The following is a 21,673-nucleotide window of genomic DNA, read 5'->3' on the forward strand; positions in this document are numbered from 1 at the left end:
TTCGTCAATTAGAAGATACCATGCGTCTCCATGTCTGGGGCCCAGATAGCTTTCGCGGAAAATGCGCTTTTCAGCTGAGGACCGTGAATTCCGCCGGTCGAGGATCTTTTCGTAGAGGAAATTATCTCAAATTCCCAGCGCATAGAGTATCTTTGTGCTTTCCGGTATACATATGTAAAAATGGATGGGGTAAAATGGTTAATGGTGATAATTGCATCGAAATGAGCAATCAGTTCGATGCTTTAGACATATTTTCCGAACATCAAATCGTAGCAGCCTCTAGCCCAGGTTCTTTAATTCAAGTGAGGAAACAAATAGTTCCGCCAATCGTGATCAGTTGTTCCGAATTTGGGAGATTTGGGCAGAAGATCTTGAACTCCATAACGTTTTTTTTTTTTCAAATCGCAAAGAAAGGATACCGTCGAGATTTGCCGGAAACTCTTAAAGATCGAGAACTTCTTCCCAAACCTCTTGATTCTTCTGGCATTCTTCGGAATATGATTTATTTCACTTTACCAAACGTGATCTAAATAATATTGAAGCTTTACAAAAACAAGACTTATATTTGATGCCCGTGTGACATGGGAGCAATCCCAAAAACCTGGAGGAAATTTCCAGAACCCCACTCAGTGCCGTCAGTGTCAAAAGTGGGGTAATCGAACAAAACATTGGCGCATGGATGCTAAATGCATGATTTGCGGAGGTTCTTTTCACGCTAAGCACGTCTGTCCTGTGAATGAAGATACCAAAAAGTTTGATGCGCAAAGTGCGGGACAACCATAAGTCTTTTGGAATTGCCCTTCGCGTAAACGAATCGTCGAGGCTCGTACTAGGCAGATGAACGGTAACGTTTTTCGTTCCCGGAACTCCCCTGGCAGAATCTCCAACAATGCTCATTGCTTATGAATCATACCCAGGTTAATTATAATCATGCTCATTCACAACTTTCTTGAATCTTTTAATTTCGTCAGTGATCCACGATTCAAAGGTGTCTAGCGATTTCACCGTCAGCGTCTCCACCTCCTTCGCAGTCTCGCCAGTTATCGCAAGAACGACGTCATCTGCGAACCTATTCGGCAGTGTCAATGTTGGGCCAACTATGGATCCCTGTGGAACTCTCGCCGTTACTTCAATTGATATCCGTCCCTGGTTTGTGTTGTAAACCAGTACCCGGATCTGAACTTTCTAGAATTTTACACAGATATTCTATAACCCGCATTCTGTGTACGGCTGCGGCGATAGCCTTCCAACTGGCACTGTTGAACGTGTTCTTGATGTATATTGTTACCACTGCACAGTATCGATTGCCTCTCCTTTTCTGCTTGGACGCTTTCTCTGCGCATGCGATGACTGCCCGAATAGCATCCACCATAAAAGTCTTTTTACGGAATCCGAACTGCTTTTTCGACAATTCGTTCTCGCCTTCCGTGAAGATCGTCTGCCTGCCGAGGATGACCTTCTCCAGAAATTTACCAAGAGTCTATATGAAGCAGGATCTCCTGGCGGTTTTCCCGGTTTTGGCAGCAGCACCAGCTGTTTTGCTGGTCTGCTCGATAGGTAGACGGTTTGACAGTTCGATATGTAGATTTCGCGCAACTTTCCATTCATAGACTCTGACCAGCTTCTGCACCTTCCATCTGTCTGGAAAGCAGCCTTCCGCTAGACACGTCTGCAATGCTGTCCTAAATATGTCTGGGAACGCCAAGATTGCTGCCCTTAGTGCTACGTTAGGAAGACTATATGGACCGGGAGCTTTGTTCAGCTTCAATCCTTTCGCAACCGTTATCAGCTCGGCGTTAGAAATTGGATACCGGCATTTTCTTCATCTTCGTTAACGTACGGTGTGAGCGACCACGCGGTGGGAACATGCGTAGGAAAGAGACCGTCCACTATCAACTTCAATTTGTCGAGGCACATTTCAGCTGGTGTTACTGGGCCTTTAATCTTCGCCATCACTACTCGATAGGCGTTGTTCCAGGGATTTGCGTCAGCTTCACGGCACAACTTCTTGTAGCAGTTCAATTTACTTGTCCCTACCTCCCGTTTGAACGCGGCTCTGGCCAGCCGGTAAGTCACCTTACGCTCTTCCATGCTGGCTTCCGATCTAGTTCTCTGCACGCGTCTTCTGGTTGTCAAGCAGACTGCACGGAGGGTGCTGAGTCTGTCGTTCCAACAGTATGCAGGACGCCGCTGATTCCTTGACCCAAATTTTCTAGGCATAGTTGCGTCACACGCTCTCGCCAACGCTTCTGTCAGCTCTCCTGCATCCATGTTTGGAGCGTCGCTTACTGCTCGGAGTGCTTCAACGAAAAGATCCTTGTCGAAATGCTTCGTCTTTCACTTACGTTCTCCATTCCTCTTTTGCCATACTGCACAACTTCTCTGACCAACGCAGTAGTGGATCGCTTGATGGTCACTGTGGGTATTTTCTTCGCTAACTTTCCAGTGTGCTAGTGTGACTGTCGTTGCACAGCCTTACGTCGAGCTTCGCAAAAGCTTCCAGCAAAATGTATTCTCTCGCGTTAGAGGAACCCGATACGGTTCTGCAATGATCACAATGTCGCACTTTGTTTCCGTTGTCGACTGCCACAACAGTTCGTCCCCTTGATGCTACAACTAGATAACTCGAAATTTGAAATTTTTGACTTCAATATGTTAAAATATTATTCTCAATTAGATCTGAAAAATATCTACAGCTCATAAGCGTGTGATTCAATAAACATAACTTGAAGTTTATTTTCCAATCATATTCTCTGCGAATAACCATCACCTTGTTAAACGGTCATATTTACAAAGTTGCACATCTCAAAATTTTGATTTTCGAGTTATCTAGTTGTAGCATTAAGGGGACGAGTTGCTGTGCGGCGTCGCAATGATTGAGGTTCACCTGCGTTATCTTCATCATCATTACTGTATGGGCGTTACCATCCTCCTTCTTACACAGCATGCAGCTAGGTGTCTTCAGACAGTCCCTGCCAACGTGGCCTTTTTCACCACATTTCCTGAGTGGTCGGACCTGTCCGGACCTTTTCAGTTTAATGCCCGGTGGCCGAAATCCATGCATCTGAAGCATCTCTTCATCAAATTTGTCTCCCGAGGGATCAGTTTCAGCGGGCAGACCTTGACCTTACCAGCCTCGACGAGTTTTTTGGCTGCTGCGACTGGTAATCGAATCGTCGCTATTTGCATAGCCCCGTACGCTCTCCTCAGCCGGATGGACTGCGGTGCTTCTTCCAGGTTGCATTGAGACAACAGTGCAACCCTCACGTCGTCTTCTGTTGTGATCCAGTTCTCTACATTCGATCGCTGCCTCCTGGGATAAGGCTCTCACACTTGCCTCGTTGCCCAGCGACTTTGCGATGAGCTCCCGGCAGGCCGAACTCTTAATTGACGAATCTTTTTTGAGCTCAAAGAGCATATCACCTTTCGGGTGCGCCTGTTCTCACCACGTTTCTACCCAGCTCTTCAGCTCTGGATCCTCCCTCACTCTCCTAAGAATCGCCGCGTAGGTTGTCCTGTCACTTGTCTCAATGACAAGACATGAACCTCTCACGAGATGACCGACGCTTTTTTTTCTTTTTCGGTTCCTTTCTCTTTCTATTCTTCTCCTTACGTGCTGCATTCTTCTCCTTCTGGCTTTTCACGGTGCGCCATTCACTGCCGTTATTCTGCTCGCTGACGCACTTATTGTCGCTTCGCTGTTTTTGGGAATCTTCCTGTTCTCATGGTGCATCCCTCGTTCTTTTTTCCGAGCGGGTGGTCGGATTACTTTGAGCTAAAAACCACGCCAAGATTGCGAGCTTTATCAACATAATCTAATTTTTCACCGTTAATAACTAAATCAGGTAAAGTTGCACGAATTTGTCGTCGAGAGATGAACATAGCTTAGGTTTTTGTTGAGTTTATGGGAAGTAAATTGCTTGAAGACCATTGAGAAAGTCTTTCTAGGTCATAGTTAATAAGTTGTGCTAAATAACGTGTATTATAATCAGTTGAACAAATGTAAAGCTGCACATCGTCTGCAAACATGTGAATTGAGTAGTGCTTCAGAATTGATGGTAAATCTTTTATAAACAACAAAAATAACAAAGGACCCAAAACGGATCCTTGAGAAACTCCTGACAAAATATCAATTGCGTTAGATAGGCTTCCATCAAGTTCTACTACTTGAGTACGTTGACATTAGTATAATTTTATCAATAAAGCAGCATCACGACTAAAGTTGAATTGATGTGATAATTTATGCAGGAGTTTAGTATGCGAGACTCTATCAAAAGCTTTAGAGAAGTCTATTAAAAGCAGAAAAGCAACATTTTTTTTGTCAATATATTGATGAATATCATCATGAACCTTTAGGAGCGCAGAAGTGGTACAGTGCCCAGACCTGAACCCAGACTGGTAAGGACTAAACAGACTGAACCGATGAATATAGGCTCGAATTTGAGTCTTAACGATTTTCTCAAAAACTTTGGACAGCGAACACAAAATACTTATTGGGCGAAGATTATTCAGTCCAGATCTGGCAGGCTTCTTGCGTATCGGAATATTTTTCGCAGCCTTCCAAGTACGAGGAAATTTGGCACTTGACATAAATAAATTAAAAAGATATGTTAAAGGAGTGATGGTGAAAGGTAAAATAATCTTTATGAATTTTAACGGGATTCCATCCAAACCAATTGCATCTGAAGAAATGGAGAAGATAGCATTCGCGACTTCCAATTCACTGCAAGGTATGAAAGTAAAGCCACTGGAATTGGAAGGAGGTATTGAAGGATGTGCAGGATCATGTGTAAAATTTTCACCAAAAAAAGTATTTATTTCATCTTTGAAATTATGAAATTTAGCGCTGCTGTTAGAACTTCCTGTGACATTGAGGCGCTTGAGCTTCACCCAAAGTTTTTACTTGAAATCGCGGAGACCAAGTTCGAAGACATGAAGTTCGACTTTGCTGTGTTTATTAATTGGGTTACTTTATTGCGTAGTCTTCTAAACTGAAGATGGTCTAGTAAATTTTTGCTACGAATCCATTGGTGGTAAAAAACATCTCTAGCAATTATAGCATTTAAAATATCGTTATTGAACCATGGTGCATTGTTTTTATGGCGAGGAGCTCGCAATGGAACGAAGTTGTCATAAAGCTGAATTATAACACTATAGAAGAAATCGAGAGCCGTATCAGAATCTGTAATACTATACAGCAAGGACCAATCTATACCATTCAAGTAGTGTTGTAACGTGGGATAATCTATTCTACTATAGTCTCTGAACATTTTAGAGTTATCAATTGTGTTACGCACTATATTGAGAGATGAGAAAATCATATCATGATGAGATAAAGTTGGCCCTTTGATTCTACGTAAAAGATGACATTATATGAAGACACTTCCAGATGACCAAATTATTCTATGCCCAACTGTATCAGGTCTGGTCCTCGCATTCTAAATTCATACATTTGGTCACGTTAAAAAACTTGACAAGTAATAAAGAACGATGACATTTTGAAAGAATAATAAATTTAACAATATTTAATTTCATTTCGATAACTGAGCAACAAAAATATTTGGGAGGATGGCTTTTACCAAAGAATGATGATATTTTGAAAGAATAATAAATTCAACAGATTATATAACCAACGTTGAGCAATAAATAGACGCAATTAGTTTTGTATTTCTACGAATTCGGGAAAAACAAAACGTTCTATCTTTCAATTCAAAATGGCTGAAGGAAAAGAACATTAAGAATAATTTATCTTATATAGACACTAGTACATGCACTAATCATGTTGTAAACAGTTGGTAATAAATATCATGTAGATAGATTCGTTTTTGGTTTCTGATGAAAAGTATTTATGTGAGCAAAAAATAAACTTTAGATCATCCATTATACAATATATGTTAAAATGAAAGATTTTTTGATTACTAAATTACTAAATGTTTCGACAAAATATTCTAGTCATTCGACCAAACGTCCATTCGACCAAAATGTCCTAAATCCGTTTCTGTTGGGACACAGCTTGGTACATATACTTTCATAGCTGCCTATTTGCCTTTTCAATGCTCTGGGCAGCAAGTTAATTTGCTTCAAAATGACTTGCGAAAATTGACTCGATTTATTTGACGAATGCTGTTCAGTATATTTCTCAATCCAATACCCCTTACTTGTTTTTCCTCTTCTACAACCCCTTCTACGATTGATTTGGTCTTAACAGACTCTTGTCACTGGTTTCTCATAGTCAATTGCAAAAAAGTTTGGATATTTTTTCTTCATACTTGCATACTCCTAATGCTTCCAACTAATATAATTCCAACATAAACCAAAAGCTCTATATTTGAAATCTTCACGTCACGTCACGTTGAGAGGGATTCCAATAAATTCGTCAGATGAAGTTAAGTATCTAGGTAAAATGGTAGCCACATAAACAAGAGAGAATTTCGTTTTCAGGGAAATTTAAAATAGCACGCTATTTTTCCCATAACTTGAAAAAGTTGAAAACCCCGGGATTAAAGAAAGCACCTGTTTGAAGTTTCAACCCTTCTATCCGTAAGGGTTGAAACTTTAAACCGGTGCTTTCTTTATCACTGAGAACCTGTCTACAATTGCCAGTTTCAATCTTTTAATTATTTTGCCCATTGCATCCTTTCAATTTGTTCCTCAGTGTTTTTGATCGCAACGGGTAATGTTCAACACAATTACCGCGATAATACACCGGATAATCATGCTGTCGTCTGGAAATCCTTCATCCCAAAGCGATGGCTTGCGTTATAATCCGGAATGTGCACAGATTAAACCGCGGTGCAGATTAAAAGTCAGTAAGTCATACAACGCCGAACCAACACGATGAAGCAGGCAAAGAATCTGATTTCAAGTGGAAAATCCCTTTAATCGTTCAATCATCAAACCTAACAAGTGTTTAATTTCAGCTCCTGACCTCTGTGTTCGGTGCTATGTTGTTTCGTTCGAGTTAGGATTCAACGATGGATGCTTGACAGATGGGCAAATGTACTAGAAACTCGGTTAGAGAGAGTTGATGACACGTTGATGAAGTCAATCACTACATGAACCATTGTCCCTTATATTTGACAATTTGACATTTTCGAGTAAATGATACACATTGTGCACTTTTTGTACATTTTCTTATTGCATTCGAACATCTTCCTCGTATAGAAAATTCTCTACAAAAACCAACAATAATCCCTTGATGAATTACCCTAATAATTTGTCATGGTATTTATCCCTGAAGTCTTTTAGGATTACTCCAACATGTCTAACGAAAAAAACTTCAAAGATTCCTCGATAAATCTCTCCAGAAATTGTTTTCCCATGATTCCGATGGGTCCTGTAGAAATTTTATAAAAAAATTCTTCGTTGATTATCTAATAGATTGTTTTAGGTATTACTCTAGACATTCTCCATGAATTCTTTCGATAGCATTTCAAATATTATTCCAACAAAAAGCAAACTTGGTATTCCTCTGAAGACATCTGGAGATTTACAGGAAGCCTTGTAGAGAGCTAATAAAACCTCTTTCAAAGACTCTCCCAAGTATTCTTTAAGTAATTCGTCTAATCTAGGAATTCCACTGAAGATTTCCCAATAGATTCTTCAAGGTGCCAGTTGGAATTCTTTCAGATTTCGCTTCTCTGATTTCTTTAATAATTAAAGTGAGTAGCAATATTCCAGGAACGTTTTCTGCAATTCATACAGGACTATTTTCAGAAATTCCTGAGTAAACGCAATTTTTAGCATTTTTCCAGAAGTAGAATTTGTCCAGAAGGAAAACTCCATGTATATGCAAAGTGATTTCAAGAAACTTTTCCAATGTCTAAATTTATTTAAAAGAACCAAAGAAACTCCAACGACTTTACCAGAAATTTTATAATACAAGACACAATCTAGAAATGTTTTCTCAAAGTGTCGTTTTTGGTTTTTATGAGATACCGTCAAACGGAGTAACTTGCAACAATTTTCAACTTCAAAGCTATATGGATGAAAAATTTGAGGATTCAGAAGATACAAAAACCATCTGGTACCCTAATCGCCACGTAAAGAATACCACGCGACATTAATTTGATCATTTGTATTTGGTTTTCTGAGATCAGGAGAGACGAGAAATATACATTTTTAATGCAACACACAGTGCTATCTATTAAAGTACTCCATTAAAAACTAAACTGCCCATAAAAGCATAACTGTCGCATATGGATTTCCTCCAAAAAATGTTTTTATGTATATTTTCAAATGCGCACATAAAATTAAGCAGTTTGTTCGAAAACATTGCGAAAAAATTTCAAACTTGTACTGTCCCATATTGAAAAATAAAGGCATAACAGTCTCTATATAGATCAACTTGCAAAAAGTATAATTTTTCTTTTACTGAAAATTATCTGCGATACAAATTTATCGCGAGCACATTTTGATTGATATTCAGCACCATTCATACATTCAATTCATTCAATTTTAAAATGTAAAATATTCTAGACATGCTAGATTTAACCTAAAAACAGTCGCGTCATGTATCTAATATTGTAACATGGTTAAAACCGCGCCCTTTACACAAAGCAAAACCACTTCTGCTGGCAATGACGATGTGGTCAGCTAGTCTTGTGTTGAATATGTTAAATCTCAACAAAAGGTTCAAGATAATTTACCGTCTTTCATTTTCAATATTGATGATTAAATCGTTTTCAATTAAATGGTTTTTCGTTGCATAGACAATGGAGCTGAAATAGCTGTAGCGAGAGAAACACATCTCTTGAGCCAGACCATGGTAAAGGTGGTAAGAATGAATATCCGGACGAAAATCTACTCGAGTTGAAAATGTTCTTGCTTCCGCAGGGCATAGTGTATCTTCGTGCCACTCAATATAAAAATGTGAAAATATTCGATTAATCAAAAAAAAATTTCTCAGATTGAACTATCACAACAAGAAACTCACAGCATTAAAAAAAAACCTGTACGCATCTGAGGAAGCAAAACCGAATTGCATTGCACCCGTGTTCATCAAGAATCTTTCAGAAGAGCTTACCGTTCCCCTAGAACGCCTTTTCAACATGTCAACATAATTAAAAATTCCCAAATGCTTGAAAATCCTCATATTTGGTGACTGTTTTTAAATCAGGCACACAATCTGCTGGCATGTTGCATGTTTCCCCAGTTGACGATACTGACATTATTTTATTATTTTTTATTATATTATTTTATAACTACTATTATTATATTTTCAGATTTGTCATTGAAATTTGACCACAAAACCAAATCTTTAATAACTTCTTATCTTAGGATCAATTAAAACAATACAAAGTTCAGGTAGGTTGGTTCAGATAACTTGGTGTTCATCAGCGTACAATGACATCTCTTGAAAATTTGAAACAAACTGTACTAAACTTCTTATGATATTATATCTTCATTTTTTATAGAAATTGAACCAAAAATTGCTCCTGCGATTTATACAGAATGCTTACTGATACTATCCTATAGATTGGAACCCAGCAGCCTTACGAGTTTCCCGGATTAAGTTAAAATGGCTTAAGCACCACTCCGATTTGGGACCACTGACCGTTTTGGAGGTTGCTCGACCTTTTGAGACCCTTCAGGGGGAGGGTTATAGATTTTTCGGGTGCAGGGCGGTATATTCATTTTGGTGAGCGACTCAAAATCAAAACTTAAAGCCTGCTGCCTGGCTAAGGCTAGGGGCAAATCTCACCATGCGTATGGGACACAAAAAGCATGCATGCACGCAGCGAACTGGACTATCGAAATTCATACATTTTGCCTTATGAAAGATGGAACGATTATCGCAATACAAACGCTTTATGTATCGTTTTAGCTTCACTCCACACCAAGTCGTCGATAGGCACGGGGTGTACGCACGAGCCTATCGATCGCAAGGTCCTTGGTTCGATTCCAGGCTGCCGCGAAAACTATTTTTGTTTTCAAATTTCGGTTTCATAAGGTAAATTTATGAATTTCAACCCGATTCATTGTGGCGAATTTTCATAAAGGGTTCCTATGTTTATTGATAGTCCATTTGCCTGAGTGTGCTACTTACAGTTTGGACGCTGTCTACTGTCGTGTCTACTGTCACCAGGGGGGGGGTATACGCAACGAGGTGCGCCTACCGTTCATGTTTTATGGGTGTATTTGTTTGGCTCACAACACTGCTAGGCATCCCGGTGTTTGAGTGTTGAAATGCATCAGCATTTGCTACCTGGCATGGCCCGCGTTTCGACCTGTGCTGTTTGGGTCGGCCCGCGTGAAAGATGATGCTGTTTGGGCCGGCCCGCCCGAGAGATGATTGTTAGGCGAGCTTTGTTTGTAGTTAACAGCCATACACCCACCCTGACCAGAGTCTATGAATGGAGAGTTGCGCAAAGAGAACTGGCAACACGTTCCCCAATCACGACTCTATGACACTACCCCGAACGCCACTACCCCGAATGCCATTACCCCGAACGCCATTACCCCGAATGGGTCATTACCCCGAACGCCACTACCCCGAATGGGTCACTACCCCGAACGCCGAAGTCAATTTTTCAAATATTAGTAGATAAAAAAGGAGCTAGATTTTTATAAAACAACTTTTACATACTAAGTTTTGCTTGGGCTTGTCCTCTAATTTTGAAGCGATAAAATGTGTACATACAGCTACACAACAATGCTCTGAAGAACAGCCTTTTTCGCAAAGAAGGGTGAATTCATTATGAAACGAATAGCTATAATATGCACAAAATAAGGATACAGTAAAGTTTTGTATTGAACGCTGCTACCCACCTTCTTCACTCAATTTTTTTAGATGTCGACTACTAGCATTGAAATTTTATAAAAGATTTTGTTTCATAAACGATGGCAAAGAAAGATCACCCTATTATCGCTGCAAGTGTTGCTCTATAGAACCCGTTTAAACACCAACCTGATACACAATCGTTCACACATTCGTCCATGTTATAAAATCCGCGGCTTCTGATCATCGTTACAGTAAATACTTTCGTTTGTATGTGGGATCATTCAGCTGAATTTCAATAAGATAACCACAAAAATAGTAGTGTTTGATTCAATACAATGCATAAAATATGATGGCAGAGAAGTAGTGAGCAGTTCCGTAAGAGACCTAACTGTTTTAATGTAAGAAGATAAAAGAAGGGGAAATAATTGATGATTATGATTAGAATTAGCAGGATTAACTTCAATAAATACCTTAAGGATATTCTGCTCTCAAAAAAAACAAAAAAGCTGTTACATATGGAAATATTAGTGGCTAGCTAATCCAACGAAAATTTATAAGAACAGTCTATTAAAGAAAGAAGGGGAAATTTCTGGTGAAATGCTTGCAGCTATGACGTGAATAATCACTGTTACAACGTTATACTATCGCACAACCTGTATTCATAAGAAAGGAAAATCTTTGTTGAAAAAAAAGTTGAAGTATTAACACCACCAAGAATTCCAAATATCGGTGAGCATACAGCTGTTCAGTAAGACCATATTGAGGGTATGGGTTCGAAATTCTCCAATGGTGGATCTTATTGCATCGAATAGTTTTTTTTACATCCCTGGGCTTCGATGCACAAGTATTAGAATGGTAAATTGACAAGGAAAGCTCTCAGTCAATAAAAGGCTTGTTTTGTCGAAAGCCCATCCACACATTTCATAACGCTGAAATGTTACACCTCATACAAAATATGTAGGATTTTCCAGCAAAACGGTTACGATGAGGTGGATGAGTGTCGAAAATGCCATTTTTTTGGCGTTATGAAATTTGTGATTGAACCCTTGAACTACGGAAGTGCCCACTGAGCTGAGAAACAGACACTGTCCCAGAACGAAAACATGATATTTCGAAAGAATAGCTGACATATGAAAGAAGGGAAAATATATGATGAACATTTTACCGACGAATTTTACACACCATTGATAACCATGAATGGTCAATCCTCTATAACAGTATGGTCCTCATTTTTGCACGCAAAACAAGATACTACAATGTATCTCATACTATTCGGGGTAATGGCTCATTCGGGGTAGTGGCGTTCGGGGTAATGACCCATTCGGGGTAATGGCTTTCGGGGTAGTGACCCATTCGGGGTAGTGGCGTTCGGGGTAGTGGCGTTCGGGGTAATGGCGTTCGGGGTAATGGGATGGAGCCCCAATCACAAATCATTTAATTATTCTGGCCACCTATTTTACTGTGTGCGCTTTCCAGTGACTTCACTCAAATGCACTCTCAATTCGAATGTTTATTTATACAAAGTCGCAAAGAACAAAATTAAGATTGATCTCTGGTTTTGTAATTATAAAGTAATAGTAATGAAATGTTTAGTAGAGAATTGCAACAACACATACGACAAGCAGCATGAACTCAAAAACTTGATCTTTTTCGGTTTCCGCGCGACGAGCAACTGAAAAAACAGTGAATTTCTCTTAGCCGTTTGCTGCCCCACTGGGAATTTACCGAAAACAGTCGCATCTGTAGTGTAAATCCGGGTTGTATAACTATTATATAGTTTTCAAACCATTCAATTTTGTATAGTTTATTAAATTTCAGTTCAACTATGAAACGGAGTTCTATATTTCCACTGATGGAGGGAGATTACTTATACAGTGAATCCACAATTAAGAATCACCCACAATTTATGAATCAGCTGCCTTTAAAGGACAAAATAACAGTAAAAAATAGCACAAAACATCACGGAAACATTTTCGCTTATAATTTATTTTGAGTAAAATTGTTTACGTGATGTTTTGTGTTGATTTTTGTTGTTATTTTGTCATTTAAAGTCAGCTGATTCATAAATTGTGGACGATTCTTAATTGTGGATCCACTGTACTACCATTACATTATATGCAACAAGAAGGGGGTTTATTCACAAATTATAGGCCCTAAAGAGCATTTATTTTGTGACATCATCGTATCACACCGCAACTTAAACCGTAGCAATTTTTTTTTTTTTTTCATTTCGTCACGATAACAATACTTCTCTCGCCCCAAACCGTGTTTGTTTATTTTGCTCGATAGGTTGACGATTTGACGGTTCAATAGGTAGACTTGGTTTCAGTCTTCGCGCAACTCTTCATTCATAGACTCTGACCCTGACTGCCATCAACGATCGACACTGCCGGTGGTGTAGTCCATACAGTCCTCGCCTCCGGTGGTCACCGGATCGAATCCGGTCGGGGAACTTTTTATAATCGCTGTTTCTCACTCGGACGTAATGTCGTCGGAGCTGAGAACCTCGTCGGTGGAAACCGGCCTTGTTGCTTGTCGCCCTGCCAAGGGCGCGGGAATAACGTGCGCTGCCCTCTCCGGCCACGTGTACCTCCGGGGCTTCCTTCGCAGCAGGAAAGCGGGGTCGAAAACGGTCGCTAATATGATATGGAGGTTGTGTGACGGGCTCGAAACGTGCCACAAATCTAATTAAAAAAGTTGATTGTGGGTATTGAACACTGTACGCTGCTGCACCATTACGCGCATATCTCTTACCGCTTGATCCACAAGTCTATACTCGCACTAAACCGCTAGAAACGCACTCCACACTATCTTCTGGCTATTATAAGCTATCTAAACTACTTCGAGAGAAATGAACGTTAGCAAACTTGAAGCACTTTCACACTTTTAGCTAGTTCACCTCCAAGAACACAACACGACGCGGTAACCAAAGTTAGACCGTTCTCGCTTCTTCCGCGGACCTGAACGAAGTAAACGAGCTAAGTCTGAAGGTCCTCAGATAAGGCGCGAGATGTAAAGGTCTTCGTCGCCGGATATTACGCCCAGTCGCGGAGTTGCGATTGTGTTTCCATAGTATTTTGCAAGGCTTGCTCTTTTTGCCATTCGCTTGAGAGTGCCACCAATAGCGTCACAGGGGCCTTTGCCGTGGGATGTGGCAAAAAAGTGCCACTCTGCTTCCAATCCATGTATTTTCTTGAAATTACATAAGCTGACATTTTTTTTTTTTTAATTTTTATAATGAGCTGCAGCTCCATCTGCCTTAAAAATAACTTTTGATTTGTTTAACAAAGTTTATCAATTTTGAAATAAATAGCTGAACTACTACTGTGTCATGGGTCTGATATTATAATAAAACTAACATTTTCCAATTTATTATCTTTTTTATGGTAAATCTAGAATTGGTGTATCGTTGCTTGGGAATTATTCCAGTGATATCCTTGAGCAGCGTTATAATTTTCAGAAAAGTGATGATGATGATTTTTTTTTTTTTTTTTTTTTTTTAATTCTTTATTAGTATCATTCCAAACATTACATTCATTTCTTATATCTAGGTGTTCTGTGTTATTTGACAACACTATCATCCTAATTTGGTAAAACAAATTTAAGATTTAATTAACATTTTGTTAACAACATATTACATTTCATTTGCCGTAGCAGTTCAGTTTTTTTTACAGGTGAGTTGATTTCACCTGCTTATAAGAGAAAAAAAAACGTTTTAAATATACTTAACCTAACTTAACCTAAACATATAACGCATTAATCGTGGCAAGAAGATTGTAACGATTTTTGCCTGAAATTATTAATGATTGTATTTGACATTTGTTCCAATGTTTCAACATTGGATATTCTATGTAATTCATTGGTACTATACCAGGGAGGAAGCCTCAGAATCATTTTCAAAATTTTATTTTGAATTCTCTGCAGAGCTTTCTTCCTGGTATTACAACAGCTAGTCCATATTGGTACAGCATACAACATGGCTGGCCTGAAAATTTGTTTGAATATCAACAGCTTGTTCTTAAGACAAAGTTTTGATTTTCTATTAATAAGGGGATAGAGACATTTTACATATTTATTACATTTGGCTTAAATGCCCTCAATGTGATTTTTGAAAGTTAAATTCTTATCTAGCATGAGCCCTAGATACTTAACTTCATCTGACCAATTTATTGGAACCCCTCTCATCGTGACAACATGTCTACTTGAAGGTTTCAAATAAAGAGCTTTTGGTTTATGTGGGAATATTATTAGTTGAGTTTTGGAAGCATTAGGAGAAATCTTCCATTTTTGCAAGTATGAAGAAAAAATATCCAAACTTTTTTGCAATCGACTACAGATAACACGCAGGCTTCGTCCTTTGGCGGAGAGGCCTGTGTCATCCGCAAACAAAGATTTTTGACATCCCTGAGGTAGCTTAGGTAAGTCAGATGTGAAAATATTGTATAATATTGGTCCCAAAATGCTGCCTTGAGGAACACCAGCTCTTACAGGAAGTCTTTCAGATCTGGAGTTCTGATAATTAACCTGAAGTGTACGATTTGACAGATAACTTTGAATTATTCTAACAATGTATGTTGGAAAATTAAAGTTTTTTAATTTTACAATCAAACCTTCATGCCAAACACTGTCGAATGCTTTTTCTATGTCTAGAAGAGCAAGACCAGTAGAATAGCCTTCAGATTTGTTGGAACGGATCAAATTTGTTACACGTAAAAGTTGATGAGTGGTCGAATGTCCATGGCGGAATCCGAACTGTTCATTGGCAAAAATTGAATTTTCGTTGATGTGGACCATCATTCTGTTCAAAATAACCTTTTCAAAAAGTTTACTGATGGAGGAAAGCAAACTGATTGGACGATAGCTAGAAGCTTCTGCAGGATTTTTGTCTGGTTTTAAAATTGGAACAACCTTAGCATTTTTCCATTTGTCAGGAAAATATGCTAATTGAAAACATTTGTTAAATATATCAACTAAAAATGATAAGCTACTTTCTGGAAGTTTCTTGATGAGGATGTAGAAAATTCCATCATCGCCAGGAGCTTTCATGTTTTTGAATTTTTTAATAATAGTTCTCACTTCTTCCAAATCAGTCTCCCAGGCATTTTCGAAAACGTTCTCTTGATTGAGAATATTTTCGAACTCCTGAGTAACTTCATTTTCAATTGGACTAGTAAGTCCTAAATTAAAATTGTGCGCACTTTTAAACTGCATAGCAAGTTTTTGAGCTTTTTCGCAATTAGTTAGTAATAATTTGTTTTCCTCTTTCAATGCCGGTATTGGCTTCTGAGGTTTTTTCAAGATTTTCGATAATTTCCAAAAGGGCTTAGAGCCAGGGTCCAATTGAGAAATTTTATTTTCAAAATTTTTGTTCCTTAATTGAGCAAAACGTTTCTTGATTTCTTTCTGCAAATCCTGCCATATAATTTTCATAGCAGGATCGCGAGTGCGTTGAAATTGCCTTCTCCTCACGTTTTTAAGACGGATCAAGAGTTTAAAATCATCGTCTATAATCACGGACTCAAATTTTACTTCACATTTTGGAATTGCAATGCTCCGGGCTTCAACAATGGAATTTGTTAAAGTTTCAAGAGCATTGTCAATATCAAGTTTAGTTTCTAAAGAAATGTTAACATCAAGATTGGAGTCAACATACGTTTTATATATATTCCAGTCGGCTCGTAAATAATTGAAAGTGGAGCTGATAGGATTGAGAATCGCTTCTTGGGATATTTGAAATGTAACAGGGACATGATCAGAATCAAAATCAGCATGAGTAACTAATTGACTACAAAGATGACTAGAGTCGGTTAAGACCAAATCAATCGTAGATGGATTTCTAGAAGAAGAAAAACATGTGGGGCTATCAGGGTATTGAATTGAGAAATATCCTGAAGAGCACTCATCAAATAAAATTCTGCCGTTGGAATTACTTTGAGAATTATTCCATGACCGATGTTTGGCATTAAAGTCACCAATGACAAAAAATTTTGACTTATTGCGAGTCAATTTACGCAAGTCAGTTTGGAGCAAATTAACTTGCTGCCCAGAGCATTGAAAAGGCAAATAGGCAGCTATGAAAGTATATTTACCAAACTGTGTTTCAACAGAAACACCTAAAGTTTCAAAAACTTTAGTTTCAAATGATGAAAACAGTTGATGTTTTATACGCCTATGAATGATGATTGCAACTCCCCCACATGCCCCATCAAGTCGATCATTACGATAAACAAAAAGTTAGGATCTCTTTTGAGTTTAGATCCAGGTTTTAAATACGTTTCGGTAATAACTGCTATATGCACGTTATTAATTGTAAGAAAATTAAACAGCTCGTCCTCTTTACCATTCAGAGAACGAGCATTCCAATTTAATATATTTAAATTATTATTTGGATCCATTAGATAAACGTAATCCAATAACAATTTGATTTGTAAATTTTACACCTACTTGGACTGCTTCAGTCATAGTGGTGGCTTTGAACATTGCATCAATCATTAGATTCAATTGTTCAGTTAGAAAATTAAAATCAGAGGCAGACATGTCATGTGATTTCCCATTGGAATTTCCGGTAGACGAAGAAGCGGAGTTACCTGTGGCGGTAGGGTTTTTTCCATTTGATTTGAAACAAGTAGAATGGGTACCCATGGATCGAACAGGGGAGGACTTCAAATTTCCTGCTACGATATCGGCAAAGGATTTACCGTGGGTAGATACATTCGAAATAGAAAGATTCGAACGGCTACTCGACGGATTAAAATTAGTTTGTGAATGAGCATGATTATGATCTTCCTGATGGGTATGATTCATGATCAAGCGATCGTTAACTGAAAAATGAGCATTGTTCGATACTCTACCAGGCAAATTCCGGAAACGACCGTTATCGTAACGGATATTATCTTTCATCTGCCTGGCACGAGCCTCAATGACCTTTTTGCGTGAAGGACAATTCCAAAAATTGGACTTATGGTTAGCCCCGCAATTACAACATATGAATTTGGTGGTATCTTCCTTCACTGGACAGACGTCTTTAGCGTGAGAAGAACCTCCGCAAATCATGCATTTAGCATCCATGCGACAATTTTTTGTACCATGACCCCACTTTTGGCACCGACGGCACTGAGTGGGGTTCTGGTAATTTCCTCCAGGTTTCTGGAAATGTTCCCATGTCACACGGACATCAAACAAAAGTTTTGCTTTTTCTAAAGCTTTAATGTTATTTAGTTCTTTTTTGTTAAAGTGAACTAAATAAAATTCTTGAGAAAGCCCTTTCCGAACAATGCCAGATTGGGTTCTCTTTTTCATAATGATTACTTGGACTGGGGAAAATCCAAGTATATCATTTATTCCATTTTTGATCTCTTCAGGTGATTTATAGTCACTTGAGAGACCTTTCAAGACAACTTTGAACAAACGTTCAGTTTTGTCGTCATAAGTAAAAAATTTGTGCTTCTTCTCTTCAAGATGTTTGAGAAGAAGCTCACGATCTTTAAGAGTTTCCGGCAAAACGCGACAGTCTCCTTTCTTTGCGATTTGGAAGGAAACCTTGATTCCCCTAATGGAGTTCAAGATCTCCTGCCTAAATCCTCCAAATTCGGAACAACTGACCACGATAGGCGGCACTCTTTGCTTCCTCACTTGAATCAAAGAGCCTGGACTAGAGGCTGCTTCGATTTGGTGTTCGGAAAATTTGTCTAGAGCATCGAACTGATTGCTCATTTCGATACAATTATTCATTTCACCCTTGGAAGAAAGTTCGCATTCCGGGGAAGCTCCCTTTCTTCCATCCTTGCCACGTGTAGTGACAGTTTTAAAACCCACTTTTTTGGAAGGAAGTAGTGAATTCAGAGATTCACCCTTCCTTTTGTTAGTTGTTGATACCATGTTTAATTAATAAACGAAAGAAGACGTGACCTTCGAAAGGTTTTTTCCCAAGACGGTGTCCAAGAAGGATTACCACCGCTAGCTTTCGCCAACGGGTCCAACGAAAAATCGAAGGCACGGGTCCAAACAAGGATCGTAAAGGGATCAATAGTAGAAAAAATAGTACTGAAAAGTACTGTTTTAGTAGCACTGAAAAGTACTGTTTTGAATTTTAGCACTGAAAAGTACTGTTTTTGTAGCACTGAAAAGTACTGTTTTATTGCTTTAGGTAGTTTTTAAGAAAACTTCCAAGAGCAGAGAGAGTTCGTGTACGCACAGCACGAAGGTACGATGCGCACTGTGATGATGATGATGATGATTATTATTATTTAGCCACCATCAGCGCAAGGATTACCTATGGCTGCAGAATCATACCGGAATGGTATGATCTACCTGATGGTTTGTTGTAGCAGGGCTAGTTAATATCTTTGAAGACCTTTGGAAGACAACTCTAAGGCTGTTTTCTCATGACAAAAGGCTGGCGACCCCACGCACTTTCATCCAGTCAACAGTTCAATTAACTCCCTTAGGCTACCCCTCCTTGAGCAGCGTTATAATTTTCAGAAAAGTCGCTAATTATCAGTATTTAACCTTGTTTTAAGGAGTCTATTTTGTTTCGTAGAAAAGCAGACTGTTATTTGCAAATAAAATCATGAGTTATGAGCTTATCAACTTTTTTTAGGTAGATAACAATACAAACATATTCATTATTTCTTATTCATCTGGCGTTTAACGCAGGTACGTTTAGTAAGTTTTTTTTTCACAAAACTTTTTCTAGAAGAGAATTTAATGGGGTATGGATAAGGTTGTTACTTTTCAATGTTTGCAATACTGTTGTGATACCTTTCAAACCATAAAAATCCGTCGGATTGTTAGACGGAGTTGATTTTCTCATAGGCAGAGGCGAAGTCCATTGATTGCCTGCATTTAAAAAACATAATCACTGTATAATTCCGTTTTTTAACTATTCTCAATAAAAAATACAATCTATTTTCTGATTCAAACTCATTTATCACTTGAAAACACAATCATATTTGACGGTTTAAAACAACATCTTTGAAAAAATAAATTTCAGTTTGGGACTTAAAAAATTTTAAGTTAGAAAAAAAAATTTCCCTAAAATGTGCCCAATTTGCAATGTATCGACGACTTTTAGTAAATTTAATTACGAAACTTTTTGCTTAAGGATGATCAAAATTTGAAATGGCCGTTTCTTTTTAAATCGACTTTAACGTTTTGATTTTTTTTTCAGTGTAGAAAATGTGTTTTTATTTTCTCAATATTTTTTTCTTAAACTTCAGGAAATTTCAGGACAGTCCCCCATACAACACTTTTTTGTAGGTCTTACCGTTTTTGAGTTATACGGGTTTATAATAATAAGTAAAAAAAACTTTGGGACTTAAAAAAATCGATGTTAGAAAAACTTTTTTCCCTAAAATATGGCCAATTTGCAATGTATGGACGACTTTTAGTAAATTTAATTACGAAACTTTTTGCTTAAGGATGATCAAAATCTAAAATGGCCGTTTTTTTAAATCGACTTTAAAGTTTTAAATATTTTTTTTTTCAGTGTAGAAAATGGATTTTTATATTTTCAATTTTTTTTCTCTAAAACGTCAGGAAATTTCACGATAGTCCCCCATACAACACTTTTTTGTAGGTCTTATCGTTTTTGAGCTATACGGGTCTATAAAAAAAGGAAAAAACATATTTGACCCTGTCCGAATGTTAGTCTAGATCGATTTTGAAAAAAACAAAGTATGCAAGACACAAGTATGGGGCAAGACACTTGATCTGGTATTAAAATATTAATATATATTAAAAATATTACAATTGATACTAAAGATATTATCTAGTGTTCTGGGAGTTTCCTCTCGATTAGGTTTTCGAAACATATGGGTAGATTGACAAAAATAAACAATAACGATAAATTTGAATCTTATGTGGAGCTAGTTCAGATCTGTAGTTTGATCTAGTATTAGTGTCGTGGTTGTACGAATTATGAAGTGCAACACTTCTGAGCCGATTTCACACTTAGATCTTAAAAGAACAATTGAGGGTGTAGCGTGTAAAAATTGCATGATGGATGTGGAATAAATAAAATGCAATGTCCAAATATGTCAGTAAAAACCTTAGTTCTTTCATGGATCGAAACAAGGGACACTTAAACATGCGTAAGGAGCAGAGTATCCACCCACTTGTTTTATTTGAGTGGTTGGCTTTTCTTCCACCGTTCAGAAATATAAAATTTTCGGGTAAAACTGCAAAATGCCCGTATAAATGATGCAGTTGTTCAACATCAAGCGATGCCATTTTCATAGGGGCAAGCAGCCTCAGATCGTTTTCGATTTGGGAAACATCAGTTTCTTGGATTTCCCCAAGAGCACCGCATGAAGAATATCCTTGAAGATCAAGGATGTTCACAATATGTTTCGGCAACGACCGCTGCTTGGATTCGCTCCCAGAAATGTGAAAGATCCTACAACACTATAAATAATATATGTTACTTACTTTACTTTTGCTGGCTCTACGTCCTTCAAGACATGACCTGCGCCACAATGTTACGCTTACTAACTCGGTCCATGGCTGCTAACCTCCAATTCCTCGATTGCCCCACACTTCCAAGATCCTGCTCCACTTGGTCAAACCACCTAGCTCGTTGCGCTCCCCTTCGTCTTGTACCGGCCGGATTTGAGTTGAACACCATTTTTGCGGGATTGTTGTCCGGCATTCTCACAACGTGTCCCGCCCATCGTACCCTTCCAGCTTTGGCGACTTTCGTGATACTGGGTTCACCGTAGAGTTGCGCAAGCTCGTGGTTCATTCTTCTCCTCCATACGCCGTTCTCACATACTCCGCCGAAGATCGTCCTAAGCACACGTCGTTCAAAAACTCCTAGCGCTTGCAGGTCCTCTTCGAGCATTGTCCACGTCTCATGCCCGTAGAGGACTACCGGTCTTATTAGCGTCTTGTACATGGTACACTTAGTACGGAAGTGAAGTTTACCAGACCGCAAGGTCTTGTGGAGTCCAT

At 38.4% G+C, this 21,673-nt stretch overlaps 1 protein-coding gene across 2 annotated transcripts in view; it reads left to right on the plus strand.

Annotated features, from left to right (window-relative positions):
* Window positions 1–21,673, plus strand: part of LOC5575719 (phosrestin-2) — a 149,710-nt gene that overhangs the window by 80,401 nt on the left and 47,636 nt on the right. The window lies entirely within an intron of this gene.

Source organism: Aedes aegypti, chromosome 3 (genome assembly GCF_002204515.2).
Source record: "Aedes aegypti strain LVP_AGWG chromosome 3, AaegL5.0 Primary Assembly, whole genome shotgun sequence".
Lineage (NCBI taxonomy): Eukaryota > Metazoa > Arthropoda > Insecta > Diptera > Culicidae > Aedes > Aedes aegypti.